Below are 27213 nucleotides of genomic sequence, written 5' to 3'. Positions count from 1 at the left end.
GTTATCCTGTATGTAAGGATGCACAGTAACACTTCCTGTATACTGTGTTATTATCAGTCTCTATGGTTATCCTGTATGTAAGGATGCACAGTAACACTTCCTGTATACTGTGTGTTATTATCAGTCTCTATGGTTATCCTGTATGTAAGGATGCACAGTAACACTTCCTGTATACTGTGTTATTATCAGTCTCTATGGTTATCCTGTATGTATGGATGCACAGTAACACTTCCTGTATACTGTGTTATTATCAGTCTCTATGGTTATCCTGTATGTAAGGATGCACAGTAACACTTCCTGTATACTGTGTTATTATCAGTCTCTATGGTTATCCTGGATCACTGCACAATAGGATTTCTCCCACTTCTCTTGCCCTGTATACTGGATGTTATTCTCAATATCTGTGGTTATCCTGTGTGAGGATGCACAGTAGCACTTTTCTTGCCCTGTATACTGGATGTTATTCTCAGTATCTGTGGTTATCCTGTGTGAGGATGCACAGTAGCACTTTTCTTGTCCTGTATACTGGATGTTATTCTCAGTATCTGTGGTTATCCTGTGTGAGGATGCACAGTAGCACTTCTCTTGCCCTGTATACTGGATGTTATTCTCAGTATCTGTGGTTATCCTGTGTGAGGATGCACAGTAGCACTTTTCTTGCCCTGTATGCTGGATGTTATTCTCAGTATCTGTGGTTATCCTGTGTGAGGATGCACAGTAGCACTTCTCTTGCCCTGTCTGCTGGATGTTATTCTCAGTATCTGTGGTTATCCTGTGTGAGGATGCACAGTAGCACTTCTCTTGCCCTGTCTACTGGATGTTATTCTCAGTATCTGTGGTTGTCCTGTGTGAGGATGCACAGTAGCACTTTTCTTGCCCTGTATACTGGATGTTATTCTCAGTATCTGTGGTTCTCCTGTGTGAGGATGCACAGTAGCACTTCTCTTGCCCTGTATACTGGATGTTATTATCAGTATCTGTGGTTGTCCTGTGTGAGGATGCACAGTAGCACTTCTCTTGCCCTGTATACTGGATGTTATTCTCAGTATCTGTGGTGATCCTGTGTGAGGATGCACAGTAGCACTTCTCTTGCCCTGTATACTGGATGTTATTCTCAGTATCTGTGGTTATCCTGTGTGAGGATGCACAGTAGCACTTCTCATGCTCTCTGGACCTGATTCTGCAGCGATTGCAATCGCAGCTGTAAATATGCACGGAACGCAGCTGTGAAAATGCGCTACTGCTTTCCGCAGCGCAGCCGGCATAAAGACGCCCACTCCTGCGCTTCTGCGTAACCATGAGTACCATCAATGCGCAGCGACCACTCACGCGGCATTTACCGCAGGTCTGACCTGCTGCGTATGCACTCGCAGTGGCTAATTTATGCACGCCCCATGAACGGCGCTCAAACGGTCAGACACGTCTGCGTTATTCTGACCGCCACCCCAAACGCTGACAGCCTGTCACTCGCTCTGCGACGGATTCCCCTGTGCGTCCGTAATCGCAGTGCGAGCGCTGCGCACATGCAGTGCCTCTTATACGCACGCGCATTGCCAAACAATCGGTCGATGTGCGTACGTAATCACAATTGCGTTCTCTCCTGAATCAGGCCCTCTATTCGTAGTTAGGTAGTAATAAGAATAGTAATTATTATTTATGTTTAGGTCATCTGTCTGTGCCCCTGGTATAGATGCCCTGCCTGTAATAACGGGCACAGAGGCAGCGTGGTAGAGGGGCATGGCCGGCCTGGGTTGGTATTTGGGGGATGGCAGTGCCTAGTAGTGGCAGGGTGCAGTGATTGGCTGCCTTGGAGGCTAGGAATAGAAGAGGGAAGGGCCCGGGGACTGCTCGGTATCTCCTGCCTGGACCCTGCTGCTGCTGCTGGACGGGACTGTGTGTGTGACACGAGCAGGTGCGGAGCAGGAAATGGGCTGCTGGAGACTCTGCACTACACCCCGGATACATTGTATCACCTCCAGCGCGGCTGCTGCAGTATAAGCCAAGGTGGGTGAGTGCAGCTGCTGCTTCCATCCTTCCCTCTCACCAGTCCCCGCTCCCAGTAACCAGGGACCCCGCACACAATGGCCAGGCACAGACCCCCCACTGCAGAGCATTGTGCTGCTCAGACCCTTTGTGTGCTGCTCCCTATAGGATGAGGAATCTGGGAACATGAGCTTCTGTGCAGGGTATCTGCTGCTTGGTCCCCATGTCTGGGCTGTGCTCTGTGCAGGGTATCTGCTGCTTGGTCCCCATGTCTGGGCTGTGCTCTGTGCAGGGTGTCTGCTGCTTGGTCCCCATGTCTGGGCTGTGCTCTGTGCAGGGTATCTGCTGCTTGGTCCCCATGTCTGGGCTGTGCTCTGTGCAGGGTGTCTGCTGCTTGGTCCCCATGTCTGGGCTGTGCTCTGTGCTATCAGTGATCGCTGACTGGGGGTATCCACTAGACGATAAAGTTGAACGATTGAACGATAATGACAAAATCGTTCGATAATCGTTCAAACATCGTTTGAACATCGTTTGCAAATCGTGCAGTAATTGTTTCTAACGATGTACGATACGCGCTCCCGCTGGTCGTTTGATCGTCTCCTCCATCGACTGAACATGCAGGTCAATTTCACTTGATTGCTTACAAATCGTTTACACATCGTTTACACATCGTTCATGCTGAACGATCAAACGATGAACCACTGTCTGCCCACTATAGCTGAAAGCTCTCAATTACAGATTAAAACAACATAGTTTATTGTTAGATCTTTTGCAAATCGTTTGCAGATCTTTTGCAAATCGTTTGCAAATCTTTTGCAAATCCTTTGCAAATCCTTTGCAAATCTTTTGCAAATCTTTTGCAAATCCTTTGCAAATTGTTCAGAGTGGAAGATCATATTTCAAGGGAAACTTCAAGGGAAAATCGTTAAGAGGTTGGACAGGGATAAAATCGTCTAGTGGATGCCCCCCATTACCTTTTATAACCCTAAAATGTTCCTCTATAAAGTAATACAGTATCTGTGGGACTGTAGTGTAATAAAGAAGTATATGTTTGGGACTGCATTATAATGTAATACAGAGGAATATCTGTGGGACTGTAGTGTAATAAAGAAGTATATGTTTGGGACTGCATTATAATGTAATACAGTGGAATATATGTGGGACTGTAGTGTTATAAAGAAGTATATGTTTGGGACTGCATTATAATGTAATACAGAGGAATATATGTGGGACTGTAGTGTTATAAAGAAGTATATGTTTGGGACTGCATTATAATGTAATACAGAGGAATATCTGTGGGACTGTAGTGTAATAAAGAAGTATATGTTTGGGACTGCATTATAATGTAATACAGAGGAATATATGTGGGACTGTAGTGTAATAAAGAAGTATATGTTTGGGACTGCATTATAATGTAATACAGAGGAATATATGTGGGACTGTAGTGTAATAAAGAAGTATATGTTTGGGACTGCATTATAATGTAATACAGAGGAATATATGTGGGACTGTAGTGTAATAAAGAAATATATGTTTGGGACTGCATTATAATGTAATACAAAGGAATATATGTGGGACTGTAGTGTGATACAGAGGTATATGCCTGGGACTGTAATGTAATACAGAGGTATATGTCTGGGACTGTAATGTAATGCAGAGGTATATGTCTGGGACTGTAATGTAATACAGAGGTATATGTGGGACTGTAGTGTAATACAAAGGTATATATGTGGGACAGTAGTGTCAAACCAGTGTATATAAAGAACTGTAGTGTAATACAGAGGTATATGTGTGGGACTGTAGTGTAATACGGAAAAAGATGTCGGACTGTAGTGTAATACGGGGGTATATATAGAACTGTAGTGTAATGGAGAGGTATATGTGTGGGACTGTAGTGTAATACGGAATAATATGTGGGACTGTAGTGTAATACAGAGGTACATGTGTGGGACTGTAGTGTAATACGGAATAATATGTGGGACTGTAGTGTAATACGGGGGTATATATAGAACTGTAGTGTAATGGAGAGATATATGTGTGGGACTGTAGTGTAATACAGAATAATATGTGGGACTGTAGTGTAATACAGAGGTATATGTGTGGGACTGTAGTGTAATACGGAATAATATGTGGGACTGTAGTGTAAAAACAATGTATATATAGAACTGTAGTGTAATACAGAGGTATATGTGTGGGACTGTAGTGTGATACAGAGGTATATGTGTGGGACTGTAGTGTAATACGGGGGTATATATAGAACTGTAGTGTAATACAGAATAATATGTGGGACTGTAGTGTAATACAGAGGTATATGTGTGGGACTGTAGTGTAATACGGAATAATATGTGGGACTGTAGTGTAAAAACAATGTATATATAGAACTGTAGTGTAATACAGAGGTATATGTGTGGGACTGTAGTGTAATACGGGGGTATATATAGAACTGTAGTGTAATACAGAGGTATATGTGTGGGACTGTAGTGTAATACAGAGGTGTATGTATAGAACTGTAGTGTAATGGAGAGGTATATGTGTGGGACTGTAGTGCAATACAGAGATATATATATAGCACTGTAGTGTAATCGAGAGGTATATGTGTGGTACTGTAGTGTAATATGGAATTATATGTGGGACTGTAGTGTAATACAGAGGTAGACTCATACAGAGGCTGGTACTGCATTATTGGTTCTCGTGAGACTCATACAGCAGCTGGTGTTGTACTATTGTAGGTGACTTAGGGCCGTATTCAGTTAGGTGCAAAAAGCCGTTTTGGGTGAAGAGTTTTCGCCGGTGACGTCATTTCTATAGGCGAAAATTTATCCCCATATTCAATTCCAAAGACTTTTCGCCAGTGCGGAAACTCAATGCATTGGAATAGGCGAAAAAGATTCGCCTATGAAAGTTGACGAAAAAAAGTGCAGAATTGGGGTTTTTGGGGTGCAAACTTGCGGGAACCACCGTGCACCCATGGGACAGCCCCCCAAAGGTAAACTGTGTCAAAATAGATTAAAAACACTTAAGAACACCCCAAAAAAGTACTTTTGGGGGCGTAAAAAACCCAAAGTTGAGGGACAAACTTAAAAACTAGCGAAATAGACTCCAGGGGGGTCCCCAAGTTTGCCCCAGGTGTTTTTAAGATTGCAGGTGCTTGCGGCAGGTGGATATTTTAATTTTTTTAAAACTTCACATTAGCAACTTTGCTGGGACTAGTTATTTGAATGAAAAAATATTGCTTAATGCCATTCTTCACCACTTATGCAGAGACGCTAATAGCAAGCTTCTGGAGGAAAAGACCCCCCCAGATTACCTTTATTAGGGGTACTAGAACACCCCTATAGTGATCCCCTATGTTAGTGCAGCCCTTTGGGGGTACAAAGTGTTTTTCCCATTTTTGCCAGAACTTTTTCGCCTGGTCTGAATTGGCCGGGTTCCGTTTTAGCTGATATCTAATTGAATACGGGGATAAGCGGGGACGCACGCGTTACTTTTCCGCATGGAGACCAGCAATAACGGAAAAAAGTCTAGCATGCGAAAAGTACGGGACTTTTCGCACCTAAGTGAATATGCTCCTTAAATAGAGGTGTAATACCATAATATTGATTATGGAGACTTGTATGGATGTTTGTACTGTATTATTGGTTATGGGAAACTCAAATAGTGGCTGGTATCATATTATTGATTATAGGAGACTCATACAGAGGCTGGTACTGTATTATTGGGTATAGGAGACTTATACAGAGGCTGGTACTGTATTATTGGTTATAGGAGACTCATACAGAGGCTGGTACTGTATTATTGGTTATAGGAGACTCATACAGAGGCTGGTACTGTATTATTGGTTATAGGAGACTTATACAGAGGCTGGTACTGTATTATTGGTTATAGGAGACTTATACAGAGGCTGGTACTATATTATTGGTTATAGGAGACTTATACAGAGGCTGGTACTGTATTATTGGTTATAGGAGACTCATACAGAGGCTGGTACTGTATTATTGGTTATAGGAGACTCATACAGAGGCTGGTACTGTATTGTTGGTTATAGGAGACTCATACAGAGGCTGGTACTGTATTATTGGTTATAGGAGACTTATACAGAGGCTGGTACTGTATTATTGGTTATAGAAGACTCATACAGAGGCTGGTACTGTATTATTGGTTATAGGAGACTCATACAGAGGCTGGTACTGTATTATTAGTTATAGGAGACTCATACAGAGGCTGGTACTATATTATTGGTTATAGGAGACTTATACAGAGGCTGGTACTGTATTATTGGTTATAGGAGACTCATACAGAGGCTGGTACTATATTATTGGTTATAGGAGACTTATACAGAGGCTGGTACTGTATTATGAGTTATAGGAGACTTATACAGAGGCTGGTACTGTATTATTGGTTATGGGAAACTCAAATAGTGTCTGGTATCATATTATTGGGTATAGGAGACTCATACAGAGGCTGGTACTGTATTATTGGTTATAGGAGACTTATACAGAGGCTGGTACTGTATTATTGGTTATAGGAGACTTATACAGAGGCTGGTATCATATTATTGGGTATAGGAGACTTATACAGAGGCTGGTACTGTATTATTGGTTATAGGAGACTTATACAGAGGCTGGTACTGTATTATTGGTTATAGGAGACTTATACAGAGGCTGGTACTGTATTATTGGTTATAGGAGACTCATACAGAGGCTGGTATCATATTATTGGTTATAGGAGACGTATACAGAGGCTGGTACTGTATTATTAGTTATAGGAGACTCATACAGAGGCTGGTACTGTATTATTGGTTATAGGAGACTCATACAGAGGCTGGTACTATATTATTGGTTATAGGAGACTCATACAGAGGCTGGTACTATATTATTGGTTATAGGAGACGTATACAGAGGCTGGTACTGTATTATTGGTTATAGGAGACGTATACAGAGGCTGGTACTGTATTATTAGTTATAGGAGACTCATACAGAGGCTGGTACTGTATTATTGGTTATAGGAGACTCATACAGAGGCTGGTACTGTATTATTGGTTATAGGAGACTCATACAGAGGCTGGTACTGTATTGTTGGTTATAGGAGACTCATACAGAGGCTGGTACTGTATTGTTGGTTATAGGAGACTCATACAGAGGCTGGTACTGTATTATTGGTTATAGGAGACTCATACAGAGGCTGGTACTGTATTATTGGTTATAGGAGACTCATACAGAGGCTGGTACTGTATTATTGGTTATAGGAGACTCATACAGAGGCTGGTACTGTATTATTGGTTATAGGAGATTCAGATGTGGCAGGTACCATATTTTTGGTTATAGGGAACTTAAATAGAAGCTGGTACTGTATTATTTGTTAAAGGAGACTCAAATAGAGGCTGGCCCCTTATTGGTTATAGGAGACTTAAATTTAAGCTAGTACTGTATTATTTTTTTTATAGGAGACTCAGATAGAAGCTGGAACTGTATTATTGGGTATAGGAGAGTCAGATAGAAGCTGGAACTGTATTATTTGTTATAGGAGACTCAAATAGAGGCTGTTACTGTATTATTGGTTATAGGAGACTTATACAGAGGCTGGTATCATATTATTGGTTAAAGGAGACTTATACAGAGGCTGGTACTGTATTATTGGTTATAGGAGACTTATACAGAGGCTGGTACTGTATTATTGGGTATAGGAGACTTATACAGAGGCTGGTACTGTATTATTGGTTATAGGAGACTCATACAGAGGCTGGTATCATATTATTGGTTATAGGAGACGTATACAGAGGCTGGTACTGTATTATTAGTTATAGGAGACTCATACAGAGGCTGGTATCATATTATTGGTTATAGGAGACGTATACAGAGGCTGGTACTGTATTATTGGTTATAGGAGACGTATACAGAGGCTGGTACTGTATTATTGGTTATAGGAGACGTATACAGAGGCTGGTACTGTATTATTGGTTATAGGAGACTTATACAGAGGCTGGTACTGTATTATTGGTTATAGGAGACTTATACAGAGGCTGGTACTGTATTATTGGTTATAGGAGACTCATACAGAGGCTGGTACTGTATTATTGGTTATAGGAGACTCATACAGAGGCTGGTACTGTATTATTGGTTATAGGAGACTCATACAGAGGCTGGTACTGTATTATTGGTTATAGGAGACTCATACAGAGGCTGGTACTGTATTATTGGTTATAGGAGACTCATACAGAGGCTGGTACTGTATTATTGGTTATAGGAGACTCATACAGAGGCTGGTACTGTATTATTGGTTATAGGAGACTCATACAGAGGCTGGTACTGTATTATTGGTTATAGGAGACTTATACAGAGGCTGGTACTGTATTATTGGTTATAGGAGACCCTAACCGTCCCTTCTAGTGCCTAAGCATAACCCTCCGGTAAGTGCCTAACCCTAAGGGCGGAATTCAATTCTTTTCATCCCCTATCGCGCCCGATGGAGCTATTCTATTCTTGCTCCTGTCGGGCGCGATCAGCTGCCAAGCGCTACATTTCAGCTCGCAGCCCCTGGGGGATGAGAGCTGAAATGTGCGAAAAGTGACATGTTTGGGCGCCCAAACATCACTTTTCGCGATCGCGCCCAGCACTTTGGTCGGGTTTAGCTGCTTTACGCGGCTAAACCTGACCTTTATGGGCGCAATCAGCTTGAAAAGCTGGCACAATTGCATAGCGGCCCGCGATCTCCTGTCACTTTAGACGGGAGATGCGGGCCGCGAAATCAATTGAATTCCGCCCTAAAACATGAAAAAAAAAAAGCAAAAAAGAGAGTATCAGTACCTAGAAGGTAACCGATGAGGCGCTGCTTTGAGGTGTAAAGATCCAATATTAAAGTGAGCTGCTCTATATATTGGAGGATGGTCAATGCTCACAGACAAATGGAAATATAATAAGAAAAGTACAGCGCTCAGAATAGAAACATTAACATGAAAAATGTATCACAATTTAATACCAAAAAATGATCAAATGCACAAATAAAAACACATGTAAATGTAAAGATATAACTATATCAGCACAATAAAAAGGATAAAAAGTCACCAAATCCACATGGACAGAAATAATGTCCAGAATATAGCAGTAATTTTAGGAGCAGATATCCGGATTAAGGAGCTCATTCAGACCCGTTCGCTAGGGTGCGCTCGTTCGCTGCCATAAGGAACGAAAATATGCAAATGATGCGATCGCACACTAAGGTATGAGGACGCCTCCTATGTCTGAACGTGCGATCGCCATGTGAAGCCAGGAGTAAAGATGCCCACTTTCAGACGTCATCTCCAGGAAGTGTATGAAAACATTGGTACCATCGGGCGACATCGAACCACCACGCAGTGCTTAAGGTAGGCTCTAGGCTACCGCAAGCACTGCGATCACCGCTGCCTTTATTTCTCTCGTATGACGCATATGCTGACGCTACGTCTTAATTCACACCCTTAAGTTGATGTAAAAACACCCAGCCACGCCTGCGCTAGTGCAAGCACACCCCGTTTACACAGACCTGCCCCAGACACCACCCGCAGATGCCCCGTTCTGTCACTCAAACTAGCGCTCCGGCAATATGCAGAGAGCGATCGTTTCCCGATCGCAGTGACAGGTTCGCGCACTGCGACTTATACGCATACGCAGTTTGCAACAATCGTCCGACTGCGAGCGAACGCAGCCGAGCGAACGGGTCTGAATCGGGCCCTATATTCCTTGTTCATGGAAAAGCTGATGATGCTTTGTGAGAAAAATGTCCAGCATGTCTGTAGTTATCAGTCCCAGGGCCCAAATTTTATTGTGAGGTCCTTTAGCAACACTGGCGAAGCTTTTACAATGTTAATAGTCCCCTATGGCACAAATCCAGTCCGCTGGTATTAAGACAGCTGTCTGTGGCACCAATAGCAAGGTGTAGATACTACATACGCTCCTGCTGGATATTCTGTAGTGGAGGGTGTGTCAGCCAGTCCCTAACATGTTTCACTGTATTCAGACACAGCTTTATCAAAGGTAACAGTGAACAGGCAATAGCTCCTTTCAGTGTCGTACTGGGGCATAAAGTGGTAGGGCCCCATGCTTAAGAGGTGTGGCCAGACCCCAGAGTGGGTGTGGCCAGCCACCAGAGAAGTTTGGCTAACCAATAGGCAAGTCTGGTTGTAGTTTCTATAGAAAGGAGCCAAGCCCCCATGTTGATTAGTGGTACTACTCCACCAGGTAACTGATCATATAATTAAGTAACAATGTATGATTTGAGGTCTGGAACCTGACACCTAGAGTAGGGGGTGGGCCCTCAGGCAGTGGGGCCCACCGGGGATTTCCCCTGTACCCCTGTGGGCCAGTCCAACCCTGGCTCCTTTTTATAGCTTGTTAAAATGGCTGCTGATTAGAAGCTGTTGTGCATTATACAATTTTTTATATTTATACATAAAAATAACACATATTTCAAAAGACACAATACATATAATGCATAAATAAATAAGGAGGCAGACCCATCTGGATGTACGTATATCATAATTAGTCATATAAATCCATTGACGTAAGGAAAAACAATATCACTTACATTATTCACCTGCTGCGATCGCGCACCGTCCGTCCACGTGACGTAAACACACATCACGCGAGCCTGGACGGAGCCCAGTCGCATGGTGAGCGGCCGTCACCAGCCGCGAGTCCCCCAGCTCCGTCCACGTGACGTAAACAAACGACACGTGGGCGGGGCGGGCCAACGCGGCATAGAGAGCCGCCACCGTTGTTGCAGTGTAAGTTAAGAGATATCACGTGAGGATCAGACCCGGAATTTCTCTGGCGCCGACCCAGGATATTCCCGAGTCGGCGCTGTTCACACTGGAGCCGGGTCTACAGAGACCTGGCTTTTCCGGTGTTGAAGTGGACGCTTGGAGATGATGTCAGCTCTAAGCGCCACTGAAGCCGGCCAAACGGCAGTCATGCGGCACGATCCAGGTCACCCTGATCCGGATCTCGCCGTTTACACTGCAGGGTTTCACGGGTTATTCCCATGTTAAACCCTGCAAGTTACCTGGGTTGGATTGCTGGGTCACCTGACCCGGCAATCCAACCCTTTCCCCTTTTACACCAAGGAGCTGCCCGGGTTACCCCTGCAATAACCCAGGTTTTAGCTCTGGTGTAAAAGGGGTATAAATGTGATAGATATGATAACCCTAAGGAAACTCACATTATTAATAGACCCATATTTCAACAGTGTGATAATTCAACAGTTTTGATTGTATTCTGATATTGTTTTAATAGAATGAGAACAAATCTAATGTGATATAAAAATGTATAGAAACTTATCCATCTTATAAGGGTAATTCCCTCTAATAAGGTGAAGGGGCAGATTGTTACACATACAGTATCTGTTGATAATATTCTACGATAATCATCATATTATTCTTAAGAGACAGAAACTAGAGAATACAAGAATGTGAACCAGCAATGCACGAATCAATGTGAACATTCATTTAAGTAATCGTCCTACACTACTGACCTGTATAACCTAATAGGTCGAAAAACTGAATAATCTTTCATTATAGGTTTATATGAAGAGATAGTGATACGTCGTATAGAGTGGAAGAACACACTTGGATCAAAGAAGGAGAGGCTATAAATCTAAATGACTGAGGGCCTGATTCAGAGCCGCTCGTAAGCGGCCGCTCATTCGCTCTGAGCGATGTTCGCACAACTGTGCATGCGCATGGGTCGTAATGCGCATGTGCAAACCAGTCATTGCGGTTGGAAATCGTGCGCTCGTAAAACAGCGAGGGGCCGAGTGACAGAATGAGGAGTTTGTGGGTGGTAACAGGGGAAGGTGCTTGAAAACGGGGAGTGGAGATCCGAACGCAGGCGTGCCAAACGGTCAAAACGCCGTTTAATGGGTGTGCATAATTAACAAAGCAGCGTCATCGACCACGTCACTTGGTTGTCTTTTAGCCTGAACTGCTCGCAGTGATAGCGGGAAGTAAAACCTACCACAAGCACTGCGAGCAGTTCAGACGCCTTTCGATGTTCCCGATTAATCTATTAAATACAGGAGATGACGTATAATGCGAACTGCAAAGGGGCGTCTTTACAAAATAGCGAGCGCATTTTTCGGACGCTCGCTCAGACATAGAGGCGTCCACAGACCGCAAAGAGCGAGCGCTCAAGTTAAATATCCGGACCCTTTTTCAGAACGACCGTCCGCAAATAGCGTCCGGCTCTGAATCAGGCCCTGAGTTCAGTACCACTGCCTCATTGAGGCCATTGGGATAGAGAGAGTTCATCTTGAACATCCAGAAGGATTTGGTCAACAAAAACATGTTGACCAAATTATTTGTCGACCATTTGACCCGGTCGACCATTTGTACCTGTCGACTTTCTTACATGTCGACATTTAGTGTGTCGATCATTCGTCCCTGTCAACCTATTGACTGACTAACATCTGGGACGAGATGCACCATTGATACTTTTCCGAAAACCACACTTATTTATCACCAAAAGCAGACTCCGAATACGCAGCATACCTCTTAAACGTGGTCTCGGTGTCTGTTATGACCGCGCACCCTTCCCTCTCGATCGCCGGCATTAGCGTGAAAAGACTCCACAACAACGGCCGCGCACAGCCGCCATCATTACAGACATTGCAGGAGTATCCAATTACCGCAGCAGCCTCTCTGGAAAGAGAGGTTTGCTGCATACTAACGAAAAAAAACCCTGTTACAGTGGCAATAGGCGCCGTTAACGCTATTTAATTTCTAATTTTGGTGCATCCCGCCCCTGGTGTCTATCTAGACATTGTCTACCTTTTTACTGTCTTTCTATAATCTGGAACCCGACTGAAATAAAGTCCGGTACTGTATTATTATAAGAGATGCAAATAGAGGTGGCTAGTACCATATTATTTGGTATAAGAGACTCAGATCAGGCTGGTACTGTATTATTAGTTATAGGAGACTCAGATCAGGCTGGTACTGTATTATTAGTTATAGGAGACTCAGATCAGGCTGGTACTGTATTATTAGTTATAGGAGACTCAGATCAGGCTGGTACTGTATTATTAGTTATAGGAGACTCAGATCAGGCTGGTACTGTATTATTAGTTATAAGAGACTCAGATCAGGCTGGTACTGTATTATTAGTTATAGGAGACTCAGATCAGGCTGGTACTGTATTATTAGTTATAGGAGACTCAGATCAGGCTGGTAATGTATTATTAGTTATAAGAGACTCAGATCAGGCTGGTACTGTATTATTAGTTATAGGAGACTCAGATCAGGCTGGTACTGTATTATTAGTTATAGGAGACTCAGATCAGGCTGGTACTGTATTATTAGTTATAAGAGACTCAGATCAGGCTGGTACTGTATTATTAGTTATAGGAGACTCAGATCAGGCTGGTACTGTATTATTAGTTATAGGAGACTCAGATCAGGCTGGTACTGTATTATTAGTTATAGGAGACTCAGATCAGGCTGGTAATGTATTATTAGTTATAAGAGACTCAGATCAGGCTGGTACTGTATTATTAGTTATAGGAGACTCAGATCAGGCTGGTACTGTATTATTAGTTATAGGAGACTCAGATCAGGCTGGTACTGTATTATTAGTTATAGGAGACTCAGATCAAGCTGGTACTGTATTATTAGTTATAGGAGACTCAGATCAGGCTGGTACTGTATTATTAGTTATAGGAGACTCAGATCAGGCTGGTTCTTTATTATTAGTTATAGGAGACTCAGATCAGGCTGGTACTGTATTATTAATTATAGGAGACTCAGATCAGGCTGGTACTGTATTATTAGTTATAGGAGACTCAGATCAGGCTGGTACTGTATTATTAGTTATAGGAGACCTCAGATCAAGCTGGTACTGTATTATTAGTTATAGGAGACTCAGATCAGGCTGGTACTGTATTATTAGTTATAGGAGACCTCAGATCAAGCTGGTACTGTATTATTAGTTATAGGAGACTCAGATCAGGCTGGTAATGTATCATTAGTTATAGGAGACTCAGATCAGGCTGGTACTGTGTTATTAGTTATAGGAGACTCAGATCAGGCTGGTACTGTATTATTAGTTATAGGAGACCTCAGATCAAGCTGGTACTGTATTATTAGTTATAGGAGACTCAGATCAGGCTGGTAATGTATCATTAGTTATAGGAGACTCAGATCAGGCTGGTACTGTATTATTAGTTATAGGAGACTCAGATCAAGCTGGTACTGTATTATTAGTTATAGGAGACTCAGATCAAGCTGGTACTGTATTATTAGTTATAGGAGACTCAGATCAAGCTGGTACTGTATTATTAGTTATAGGAGACTCAGATCAGGCTGGTACTGTATTATTAGTTATAGGAGACTCAGATCAGGCTGGTACTGTATCATTAGTTATAGGAGACTCAGATCAGGCTGGTAATGTATTATTAGTTATAGGAGACTCAGATCAGGCTGGTAATGTATTATTAGTTATAGGAGACTCAGATCAGGCTGGTACTGTATTATTAGTTATAGGAGACCTCAGATCAAGCTGGTACTGTATCATTAGTTATAGGAGACTCAGATCAGGCTGGTTCTTTATTATTAGTTATAGGAGACTCAGATCAGGCTGGTACTGTATTATTAGTTATAGGAGACTCAGATCAGGCTGGTACTGTATTATTAGTTATAGGAGACTCAGATCAGGCTGGTACTGTATTATTAGTTATAGGAGACTCAGATCAGGCTGGTACTGTATTATTAGTTATAGGAGACCTCAGATCAAGCTGGTACTGTATTATTAGTTATAGGAGACTCAGATCAGGCTGGTACTGTATTATTAGTTATAGGAGACTCAGATCAGGCTGGTACTGTGTTATTAGTTATAGGAGACTCAGATCAGGCTGGTAATGTGTTATTAGTTATAGGAGACTCAGATCAGGCTGGTACTGTATTATTAGTTATAGGAGACTCAGATCAGGCTGGTACTGTATTATTAGTTATAGGAGACTCAGATCAGGCTGGTACTGTATTATTAGTTATAGGAGACTCAGATCAAGCTGGTACTGTATTATTAGTTATAGGAGACTCAGATCAGGCTGGTACTGTATTATTAGTTATAGGAGACTCAGATCAGGCTGGTACTGTATTATTAGTTATAGGAGACTCAGATCAGGCTGGTACTGTATTATTAGTTATAGGAGACTCAGATCAAGCTGGTACTGTGTTATTGATTTTGGAAAACTGATATAAAAGCTGGTACTGTATTATTGTTTAAATGAGTCGCAAATGGAGGCTGGTACTGTATTATTAGTTATAGGAGACTCAGATCAGGCTGGTACTGTATTATTAGTTATAGGAGACTCAGATCAAGCTGGTACTGTATTATTAGTTATAGGAGACTCAGATCAGGCTGGTACTGTATTATTAGTTATAGGAGACTCAGATCAGGCTGGTACTGTATTATTAGTTATAAGAGACTCAGATCAGGCTGGTACTGTATTATTAGTTATAGGAGACTCAGATCAGGCTGGTACTGTATTATTAGTTATAGGAGACTCAGATCAGGCTGGTACTGTATTATTAGTTATAGGAGACTCAGATCAGGCTGGTACTGTATTATTAGTTATAGGAGACTCAGATCAAGCTGGTACTGTATTATTAGTTATAGGAGACTCAGATCAGGCTGGTACTGTATTATTGTTTAAATGAGTCGCAAATGGAGGCTGGTACTGTATTATTAGTTATAGGAGACTCAGATCAGGCTGGTACTGTATTATTAGTTATAGGAGACTCAGATCAAGCTGGTACTGTATTATTAGTTATAGGAGACTCAGATCAGGCTGGTACTGTATTATTAGTTATAGGAGACTCAGATCAGGCTGGTAATGTATTATTAGTTATAAGAGACTCAGATCAGGCTGGTACTGTATTAGTTATAGGAGACTCAGATCAGGCTGGTACTGTATTATTAGTTATAGGAGACTCAGATCAGGCTGGTACTGTATTATTAGTTATAGGAGACTCAGATCAGGCTGGTACTGTATTATTAGTTATAGGAGACTCAGATCAGGCTGGTACTGTATTATTAGTTATAGGAGACTCAGATCAGGCTGGTACTGTATTATTAGTTATAGGAGACTCAGATCAGGCTGGTACTGTATTATTAGTTATAGGAGACCTCAGATCAAGCTGGTACTGTATTATTAGTTATAGGAGACTCAGATCAGGCTGGTAATGTATCATTAGTTATAGGAGACTCAGATCAGGCTGGTACTGTATTATTAGTTATAGGAGACTCAGATCAAGCTGGTACTGTATTATTAGTTATAGGAGACTCAGATCAAGCTGGTACTGTATTATTAGTTATAGGAGACTCAGATCAGGCTGGTACTGTATTATTAGTTATAGGAGACTCAGATCAAGCTGGTACTGTATTATTAGTTATAGGAGACTCAGATCAGGCTGGTACTGTATTATTAGTTATAGGAGACTCAGATCAGGCTGGTTCTTTATTATTAGTTATAGGAGACTCAGATCAGGCTGGTACTGTATTATTAATTATAGGAGACTCAGATCAGGCTGGTACTGTATTATTAGTTATAGGAGACTCAGATCAGGCTGGTACTGTATTATTAGTTATAGGAGACCTCAGATCAAGCTGGTACTGTATTATTAGTTATAGGAGACTCAGATCAGGCTGGTACTGTATTATTAGTTATAGGAGACCTCAGATCAAGCTGGTACTGTATTATTAGTTATAGGAGACTCAGATCAGGCTGGTAATGTATCATTAGTTATAGGAGACTCAGATCAGGCTGGTACTGTGTTATTAGTTATAGGAGACTCAGATCAGGCTGGTACTGTATTATTAGTTATAGGAGACCTCAGATCAAGCTGGTACTGTATTATTAGTTATAGGAGACTCAGATCAGGCTGGTAATGTATCATTAGTTATAGGAGACTCAGATCAGGCTGGTACTGTATTATTAGTTATAGGAGACTCAGATCAAGCTGGTACTGTATTATTAGTTATAGGAGACTCAGATCAAGCTGGTACTGTATTATTAGTTATAGGAGACTCAGATCAAGCTGGTACTGTATTATTAGTTATAGGAGACTCAGATCAGGCTGGTACTGTATTATTAGTTATAGGAGACTCAGATCAGGCTGGTACTGTATCATTAGTTATAGGAGACTCAGATCAGGCTGGTAATGTATTATTAGTTATAGGAGACTCAGATCAGGCTGGTACTGTATTATTAGTTATAGGAGACCTCAGATCAAGCTGGTACTGTATCATTAGTTATAGGAGACTCAGATCAGGCTGGTTCTTTATTATTAGTTATAGGAGACTCAGATCAGGCTGGTACTGTATTATTAGTTATAGGAGACTCAGATCAGGCTGGTACTGTATTATTAGTTATAGGAGACTCAGATCAGGCTGGTACTGTATTATTAGTTATAGGAGACTCAGATCAGGCTGGTACTGTATTATTAGTTATAGGAGACCTCAGATCAAGCTGGTACTGTATTATTAGTTATAGGAGACTCAGATCAGGCTGGTACTGTATTATTAGTTATAGGAGACTCAGATCAGGCTGGTACTGTGTTATTAGTTATAGGAGACTCAGATCAGGCTGGTAATGTATCATTAGTTATAGGAGACTCAGATCAGGCTGGTACTGTGTTATTAGTTATAGGAGACTCAGATCAGGCTGGTACTGTATTATTAGTTATAGGAGACCTCAGATCAAGCTGGTACTGTATTATTAGTTATAGGAGACTCAGATCAGGCTGGTAATGTATCATTAGTTATAGGAGACTCAGATCAGGCTGGTACTGTATTATTAGTTATAGGAGACTCAGATCAAGCTGGTACTGTATTATTAGTTATAGGAGACTCAGATCAAGCTGGTACTGTATTATTAGTTATAGGAGACTCAGATCAAGCTGGTACTGTATTATTAGTTATAGGAGACTCAGATCAGGCTGGTACTGTATTATTAGTTATAGGAGACTCAGATCAGGCTGGTACTGTATCATTAGTTATAGGAGACTCAGATCAGGCTGGTAATGTATTATTAGTTATAGGAGACTCAGATCAGGCTGGTAATGTATTATTAGTTATAGGAGACTCAGATCAGGCTGGTACTGTATTATTAGTTATAGGAGACCTCAGATCAAGCTGGTACTGTATCATTAGTTATAGGAGACTCAGATCAGGCTGGTTCTTTATTATTAGTTATAGGAGACTCAGATCAGGCTGGTACTGTATTATTAGTTATAGGAGACTCAGATCAGGCTGGTACTGTATTATTAGTTATAGGAGACTCAGATCAGGCTGGTACTGTATTATTAGTTATAGGAGACTCAGATCAGGCTGGTACTGTATTATTAGTTATAGGAGACCTCAGATCAAGCTGGTACTGTATTATTAGTTATAGGAGACTCAGATCAGGCTGGTACTGTATTATTAGTTATAGGAGACTCAGATCAGGCTGGTACTGTGTTATTAGTTATAGGAGACTCAGATCAGGCTGGTAATGTGTTATTAGTTATAGGAGACTCAGATCAGGCTGGTACTGTATTATTAGTTATAGGAGACTCAGATCAGGCTGGTACTGTATTATTAGTTATAGGAGACTCAGATCAGGCTGGTACTGTATTATTAGTTATAGGAGACTCAGATCAAGCTGGTACTGTATTATTAGTTATAGGAGACTCAGATCAGGCTGGTACTGTATTATTAGTTATAGGAGACTCAGATCAGGCTGGTACTGTATTATTAGTTATAGGAGACTCAGATCAGGCTGGTACTGTATTATTAGTTATAGGAGACTCAGATCAAGCTGGTACTGTGTTATTGATTTTGGAAAACTGATATAAAAGCTGGTACTGTATTATTGTTTAAATGAGTCGCAAATGGAGGCTGGTACTGTATTATTAGTTATAGGAGACTCAGATCAGGCTGGTACTGTATTATTAGTTATAGGAGACTCAGATCAAGCTGGTACTGTATTATTAGTTATAGGAGACTCAGATCAGGCTGGTACTGTATTATTAGTTATAGGAGACTCAGATCAGGCTGGTACTGTATTATTAGTTATAAGAGACTCAGATCAGGCTGGTACTGTATTATTAGTTATAGGAGACTCAGATCAGGCTGGTACTGTATTATTAGTTATAGGAGACTCAGATCAGGCTGGTACTGTATTATTAGTTATAGGAGACTCAGATCAGGCTGGTACTGTATTATTAGTTATAGGAGACTCAGATCAAGCTGGTACTGTATTATTAGTTATAGGAGACTCAGATCAGGCTGGTACTGTATTATTGTTTAAATGAGTCGCAAATGGAGGCTGGTACTGTATTATTAGTTATAGGAGACTCAGATCAGGCTGGTACTGTATTATTAGTTATAGGAGACTCAGATCAAGCTGGTACTGTATTATTAGTTATAGGAGACTCAGATCAGGCTGGTACTGTATTATTAGTTATAGGAGACTCAGATCAGGCTGGTAATGTATTATTAGTTATAAGAGACTCAGATCAGGCTGGTACTGTATTATTAGTTATAGGAGACTCAGATCAGGCTGGTACTGTATTATTAGTTATAGGAGACTCAGATCAGGCTGGTACTGTATTATTAGTTATAGGAGACTCAGATCAGGCTGGTACTGTATTATTAGTTATAGGAGACTCAGATCAGGCTGGTACTGTATTATTAGTTATAGGAGACTCAGATCAGGCTGGTACTGTATTATTAGTTATAGGAGACTCAGATCAGGCTGGTACTGTATTATTAGTTATAGGAGACCTCAGATCAAGCTGGTACTGTATTATTAGTTATAGGAGACTCAGATCAGGCTGGTAATGTATCATTAGTTATAGGAGACTCAGATCAGGCTGGTACTGTATTATTAGTTATAGGAGACTCAGATCAAGCTGGTACTGTATTATTAGTTATAGGAGACTCAGATCAAGCTGGTACTGTATTATTAGTTATAGGAGACTCAGATCAGGCTGGTACTGTATTATTAGTTATAGGAGACTCAGATCAAGCTGGTACTGTATTATTAGTTATAGGAGACTCAGATCAGGCTGGTACTGTATTATTAGTTATAGGAGACTCAGATCAGGCTGGTTCTTTATTATTAGTTATAGGAGACTCAGATCAGGCTGGTACTGTATTATTAATTATAGGAGACTCAGATCAGGCTGGTACTGTATTATTAGTTATAGGAGACTCAGATCAGGCTGGTACTGTATTATTAGTTATAGGAGACCTCAGATCAAGCTGGTACTGTATTATTAGTTATAGGAGACTCAGATCAGGCTGGTACTGTATTATTAGTTATAGGAGACCTCAGATCAAGCTGGTACTGTATTATTAGTTATAGGAGACTCAGATCAGGCTGGTAATGTATCATTAGTTATAGGAGACTCAGATCAGGCTGGTACTGTGTTATTAGTTATAGGAGACTCAGATCAGGCTGGTACTGTATTATTAGTTATAGGAGACCTCAGATCAAGCTGGTACTGTATTATTAGTTATAGGAGACTCAGATCAGGCTGGTAATGTATCATTAGTTATAGGAGACTCAGATCAGGCTGGTACTGTATTATTAGTTATAGGAGACTCAGATCAAGCTGGTACTGTATTATTAGTTATAGGAGACTCAGATCAAGCTGGTACTGTATTATTAGTTATAGGAGACTCAGATCAAGCTGGTACTGTATTATTAGTTATAGGAGACTCAGATCAGGCTGGTACTGTATTATTAGTTATAGGAGACTCAGATCAGGCTGGTACTGTATCATTAGTTATAGGAGACTCAGATCAGGCTGGTAATGTATTATTAGTTATAGGAGACTCAGATCAGGCTGGTACTGTATTATTAGTTATAGGAGACCTCAGATCAAGCTGGTACTGTATCATTAGTTATAGGAGACTCAGATCAGGCTGGTTCTTTATTATTAGTTATAGGAGACTCAGATCAGGCTGGTACTGTATTATTAGTTATAGGAGACTCAGATCAGGCTGGTACTGTATTATTAGTTATAGGAGACTCAGATCAGGCTGGTACTGTATTATTAGTTATAGGAGACTCAGATCAGGCTGGTACTGTATTATTAGTTATAGGAGACCTCAGATCAAGCTGGTACTGTATTATTAGTTATAGGAGACTCAGATCAGGCTGGTACTGTATTATTAGTTATAGGAGACTCAGATCAGGCTGGTACTGTGTTATTAGTTATAGGAGACTCAGATCAGGCTGGTAATGTATTATTAGTTATAGGAGACTCAGATCAGGCTGGTACTGTATTATTAGTTATAGGAGACTCAGATCAGGCTGGTACTGTATTATTAGTTATAGGAGACTCAGATCAGGCTGGTACTGTATTATTAGTTATAGGAGACTCAGATCAGGCTGGTACTGTATTATTAGTTATAGGAGACTCAGATCAAGCTGGTACTGTATTATTAGTTATAGGAGACTCAGATCAGGCTGGTACTGTATTATTAGTTATAGGAGACTCAGATCAGGCTGGTACTGTATTATTAGTTATAGGAGACTCAGATCAGGCTGGTACTGTATTATTAGTTATAGGAGACTCAGATCAAGCTGGTACTGTGTTATTGATTTTGGAAAACTGATATAAAAGCTGGTACTGTATTATTGTTTAAATGAGTCGCAAATGGAGGCTGGTACTGTATTATTAGTTATAGGAGACTCAGATCAGGCTGGTACTGTATTATTAGTTATAGGAGACTCAGATCAAGCTGGTACTGTATTATTAGTTATAGGAGACTCAGATCAGGCTGGTACTGTATTATTAGTTATAGGAGACTCAGATCAGGCTGGTACTGTATTATTAGTTATAAGAGACTCAGATCAGGCTGGTACTGTATTATTAGTTATAGGAGACTCAGATCAGGCTGGTACTGTATTATTAGTTATAGGAGACTCAGATCAGGCTGGTACTGTATTATTAGTTATAGGAGACTCAGATCAGGCTGGTACTGTATTATTAGTTATAGGAGACTCAGATCAGGCTGGTACTGTATTATTAGTTATAGGAGACTCAGATCAAGCTGGTACTGTATTATTAGTTATAGGAGACTCAGATCAGGCTGGTACTGTATTATTGTTTAAATGAGTCGCAAATGGAGGCTGGTACTGTATTATTAGTTATAGGAGACTCAGATCAGGCTGGTACTGTATTATTAGTTATAGGAGACTCAGATCAAGCTGGTACTGTATTATTAGTTATAGGAGACTCAGATCAGGCTGGTACTGTATTATTAGTTATAGGAGACTCAGATCAGGCTGGTAATGTATTATTAGTTATAAGAGACTCAGATCAGGCTGGTACTGTATTATTAGTTATAGGAGACTCAGATCAGGCTGGTACTGTATTATTAGTTATAGGAGACTCAGATCAGGCTGGTACTGTATTATTAGTTATAGGAGACTCAGATCAGGCTGGTACTGTATTATTAGTTATAGGAGACTCAGATCAGGCTGGTACTGTATTATTAGTTATAGGAGACTCAGATCAGGCTGGTACTGTATTATTAGTTATAGGAGACCTCAGATCAAGCTGGTACTGTATTATTAGTTATAGGAGACTCAGATCAGGCTGGTACTGTATTATTAGTTATAGGAGACCTCAGATCAAGCTGGTACTGTATTATTAGTTATAGGAGACTCAGATCAGGCTGGTAATGTATCATTAGTTATAGGAGACTCAGATCAAGCTGGTACTGTATTATTAGTTATAGGAGACTCAGATCAAGCTGGTACTGTATTATTAGTTATAGGAGACTCAGATCAAGCTGGTACTGTATTATTAGTTATAGGAGACTCAGATCAGGCTGGTAATGTATCATTAGTTATAGGAGACTCAGATCAGGCTGGTAATGTATTATTAGTTATAGGAGACTCAGATCAGGCTGGTTCTTTATTATTAGTTATAGGAGACTCAGATCAGGCTGGTACTGTATTATTAGTTATAGGAGACTCAGATCAGGCTGGTACTGTATTATTAGTTATAGGAGACTCAGATCAGGCTGGTACTGTATTATTAGTTATAGGAGACTCAGATCAGGCTGGTACTGTATTATTAGTTATAGGAGACCTCAGATCAAGCTGGTACTGTATTATTAGTTATAGGAGACTCAGATCAGGCTGGTACTGTATTATTAGTTATAGGAGACTCAGATCAGGCTGGTACTGTGTTATTAGTTATAGGAGACTCAGATCAGGCTGGTACTGTATTATTAGTTATAGGAGACCTCAGATCAAGCTGGTACTGTATTATTAGTTATAGGAGACTCAGATCAGGCTGGTAATGTATCATTAGTTATAGGAGACTCAGATCAGGCTGGTACTGTATTATTAGTTATAGGAGACTCAGATCAAGCTGGTACTGTATTATTAGTTATAGGAGACTCAGATCAAGCTGGTACTGTATTATTAGTTATAGGAGACTCAGATCAAGCTGGTACTGTATTATTAGTTATAGGAGACTCAGATCAGGCTGGTACTGTATTATTAGTTATAGGAGACTCAGATCAGGCTGGTACTGTATCATTAGTTATAGGAGACTCAGATCAGGCTGGTAATGTATTATTAGTTATAGGAGACTCAGATCAGGCTGGTTCTTTATTATTAGTTATAGGAGACTCAGATCAGGCTGGTACTGTATTATTAGTTATAGGAGACTCAGATCAGGCTGGTACTGTATTATTAGTTATAGGAGACTCAGATCAAGCTGGTACTGTATTAGTTATAGGAGACTCAGATCAGGCTGGTAATGTATTATTAGTTATAGGAGACTCAGATCAGGCTGGTACTGTATTATTAGTTATAGGAGACTCAGATCAGGCTGGTACTGTATTATTAGTTATAGGAGACCTCAGATCAAGCTGGTACTGTATTATTAGTTATAGGAGACTCAGATCAGGCTGGTACTGTATTATTAGTTATAGGAGACCTCAGATCAAGCTGGTACTGTATTATTAGTTATAGGAGACTCAGATCAGGCTGGTAATGTATCATTAGTTATAGGAGACTCAGATCAGGCTGGTACTGTATTATTAGTTATAGGAGACTCAGATCAAGCTGGTACTGTATTATTAGTTACAGGAGACTCAGATCAAGCTGGTACTGTATTATTAGTTATAGGAGACTCAGATCAGGCTGGTACTGTATTATTAGTTATAGGAGACTCAGATCAAGCTGGTACTGTATTATTAGTTATAGGAGACTCAGATCAGGCTGGTAATGTATCATTAGTTATAGGAGACTCAGATCAGGCTGGTAATGTATTATTAGTTATAGGAGACTCAGATCAGGCTGGTTCTTTATTATTAGTTATAGGAGACTCAGATCAGGCTGGTACTGTATTATTAGTTATAGGAGACTCAGATCAGGCTGGTACTGTATTATTAGTTATAGGAGACTCAGATCAGGCTGGTACTGTATTATTAGTTATAGGAGACCTCAGATCAGGCTGGTACTGTATTATTAGTTATAGGAGACCTCAGATCAAGCTGGTACTGTATTATTAGTTATAGGAGACTCAGATCAGGCTGGTACTGTATTATTAGTTATAGGAGACTCAGATCAGGCTGGTACTGTGTTATTAGTTATAGGAGACTCAGATCAGGCTGGTACTGTATTATTAGTTATAGGAGACCTCAGATCAAGCTGGTACTGTATTATTAGTTATAGGAGACTCAGATCAGGCTGGTAATGTATCATTAGTTATAGGAGACTCAGATCAGGCTGGTACTGTATTATTAGTTATAGGAGACTCAGATCAAGCTGGTACTGTATTATTAGTTATAGGAGACTCAGATCAAGCTGGTACTGTATTATTAGTTATAGGAGACTCAGATCAAGCTGGTACTGTATTATTAGTTATAGGAGACTCAGATCAGGCTGGTACTGTATTATTAGTTATAGGAGACTCAGATCAGGCTGGTACTGTATCATTAGTTATAGGAGACTCAGATCAGGCTGGTAATGTATTATTAGTTATAGGAGACTCAGATCAGGCTGGTTCTTTATTATTAGTTATAGGAGACTCAGATCAGGCTGGTACTGTATTATTAGTTATAGGAGACTCAGATCAGGCTGATACTGTATTATTAGTTATAGGAGACTCAGATCAAGCTGGTACTGTATTAGTTATAGGAGACTCAGATCAGGCTGGTAATGTATTATTAGTTATAGGAGACTCAGATCAGGCTGGTACTGTATTATTAGTTATAGGAGACTCAGATCAGGCTGGTACTGTATTATTAGTTATAGGAGACCTCAGATCAAGCTGGTACTGTATTATTAGTTATAGGAGACTCAGATCAGGCTGGTACTGTATTATTAGTTATAGGAGACCTCAGATCAAGCTGGTACTGTATTATTAGTTATAGGAGACTCAGATCAGGCTGGTAATGTATCATTAGTTATAGTAGACTCAGATCAGGCTGGTACTGTATTATTAGTTATAGGAGACTCAGATCAAGCTGGTACTGTATTATTAGTTACAGGAGACTCAGATCAAGCTGGTACTGTATTATTAGTTATAGGAGACTCAGATCAGGCTGGTACTGTATTATTAGTTATAGGAGACTCAGATCAAGCTGGTACTGTATTATTAGTTATAGGAGACTCAGATCAGGCTGGTAATGTATCATTAGTTATAGGAGACTCAGATCAGGCTGGTAATGTATTATTAGTTATAGGAGACTCAGATCAGGCTGGTTCTTTATTATTAGTTATAGGAGACTCAGATCAGGCTGGTACTGTATTATTAGTTATAGGAGACTCAGATCAGGCTGGTACTGTATTATTAGTTATAGGAGACTCAGATCAGGCTGGTACTGTATTATTAGTTATAGGAGACTCAGATCAGGCTGGTACTGTATTATTAGTTATAGGAGACCTCAGATCAAGCTGGTACTGTATTATTAGTTATAGGAGACTCAGATCAGGCTGGTACTGTATTATTAGTTATAGGAGACTCAGATCAGGCTGGTACTGTGTTATTAGTTATAGGAGACTCAGATCAGGCTGGTACTGTATTATTAGTTATAGGAGACCTCAGATCAAGCTGGTACTGTATTATTAGTTATAGGAGACTCAGATCAGGCTGGTAATGTATCATTAGTTATAGGAGACTCAGATCAGGCTGGTACTGTATTATTAGTTATAGGAGACTCAGATCAAGCTGGTACTGTATTATTAGTTATAGGAGACTCAGATCAAGCTGGTACTGTATTATTAGTTATAGGAGACTCAGATCAAGCTGGTACTGTATTATTAGTTATAGGAGACTCAGATCAGGCTGGTACTGTATTATTAGTTATAGGAGACTCAGATCAGGCTGGTACTGTATCATTAGTTATAGGAGACTCAGATCAGGCTGGTAATGTATTATTAGTTATAGGAGACTCAGATCAGGCTGGTTCTTTATTATTAGTTATAGGAGACTCAGATCAGGCTGGTACTGTATTATTAGTTATAGGAGACTCAGATCAGGCTGGTACTGTATTATTAGTTATAGGAGACTCAGATCAGGCTGGTACTGTATTATTAGTTATAGGAGACCTCAGATCAAGCTGGTACTGTATTATTAGTTATAGGAGACTCAGATCAGGCTGGTACTGTATTATTAGTTATAGGAGACTCAGATCAGGCTGGTACTGTATTATTAGTTATAGGAGACTCAGATCAAGCTGGTACTGTGTTATTGATTTTGGAAAACTGATATAAAAGCTGGTACTGTATTATTGTTTAAATGAGTCGCAAATGGAGGCTGGTACTGTATTATTAGTTATAGGAGACTCAGATCAGGCTGGTACTGTATTATTAGTTATAGGAGACTCAGATCAAGCTGGTACTGTATTATTAGTTATAGGAGACTCAGATCAGGCTGGTACTGTATTATTAGTTATAGGAGACTCAGATCAGGCTGGTACTGTATTATTAGTTATAAGAGACTCAGATCAGGCTGGTACTGTATTATTAGTTATAGGAGACTCAGATCAGGCTGGTACTGTATTATTAGTTATAGGAGACTCAGATCAGGCTGGTACTGTATTATTAGTTATAGGAGACTCAGATCAGGCTGGTACTGTATTATTAGTTATAGGAGACTCAGATCAAGCTGGTACTGTATTATTAGTTATAGGAGACTCAGATCAGGCTGGTACTGTATTATTGTTTAAATGAGTCGCAAATGGA

General features: G+C 40.4%; 1 protein-coding gene across 3 annotated transcripts in view; it reads left to right on the top strand.

Moving 5' to 3' along the window:
- Nucleotides 1-1925: 1925 nt before the first annotated feature.
- The window catches only part of ARHGEF10L (Rho guanine nucleotide exchange factor 10 like), a 154900-nt gene continuing 129612 nt past the window's right edge, over nt 1926-27213 (top strand). For all 3 annotated transcript variants that reach the window (XM_088463237.1, XM_088463236.1, XM_088463234.1), the window contains exon 1: nt 1926-2004. The gene's annotated coding sequence lies outside the window, so the exon portion shown is untranslated. The remainder of the gene's footprint in view (nt 2005-27213) is intronic.

Source organism: Taudactylus pleione, unplaced genomic scaffold (genome assembly GCF_031769625.1).
Source record: "Taudactylus pleione unplaced genomic scaffold, aTauple2 ptg001334l, whole genome shotgun sequence".
In the NCBI taxonomy this organism is placed as follows: domain Eukaryota; kingdom Metazoa; phylum Chordata; class Amphibia; order Anura; family Myobatrachidae; genus Taudactylus; species Taudactylus pleione.
Note: the sequence above shows the minus strand (reverse complement) of the source record. Positions and strands in the feature narration are given on the sequence as shown.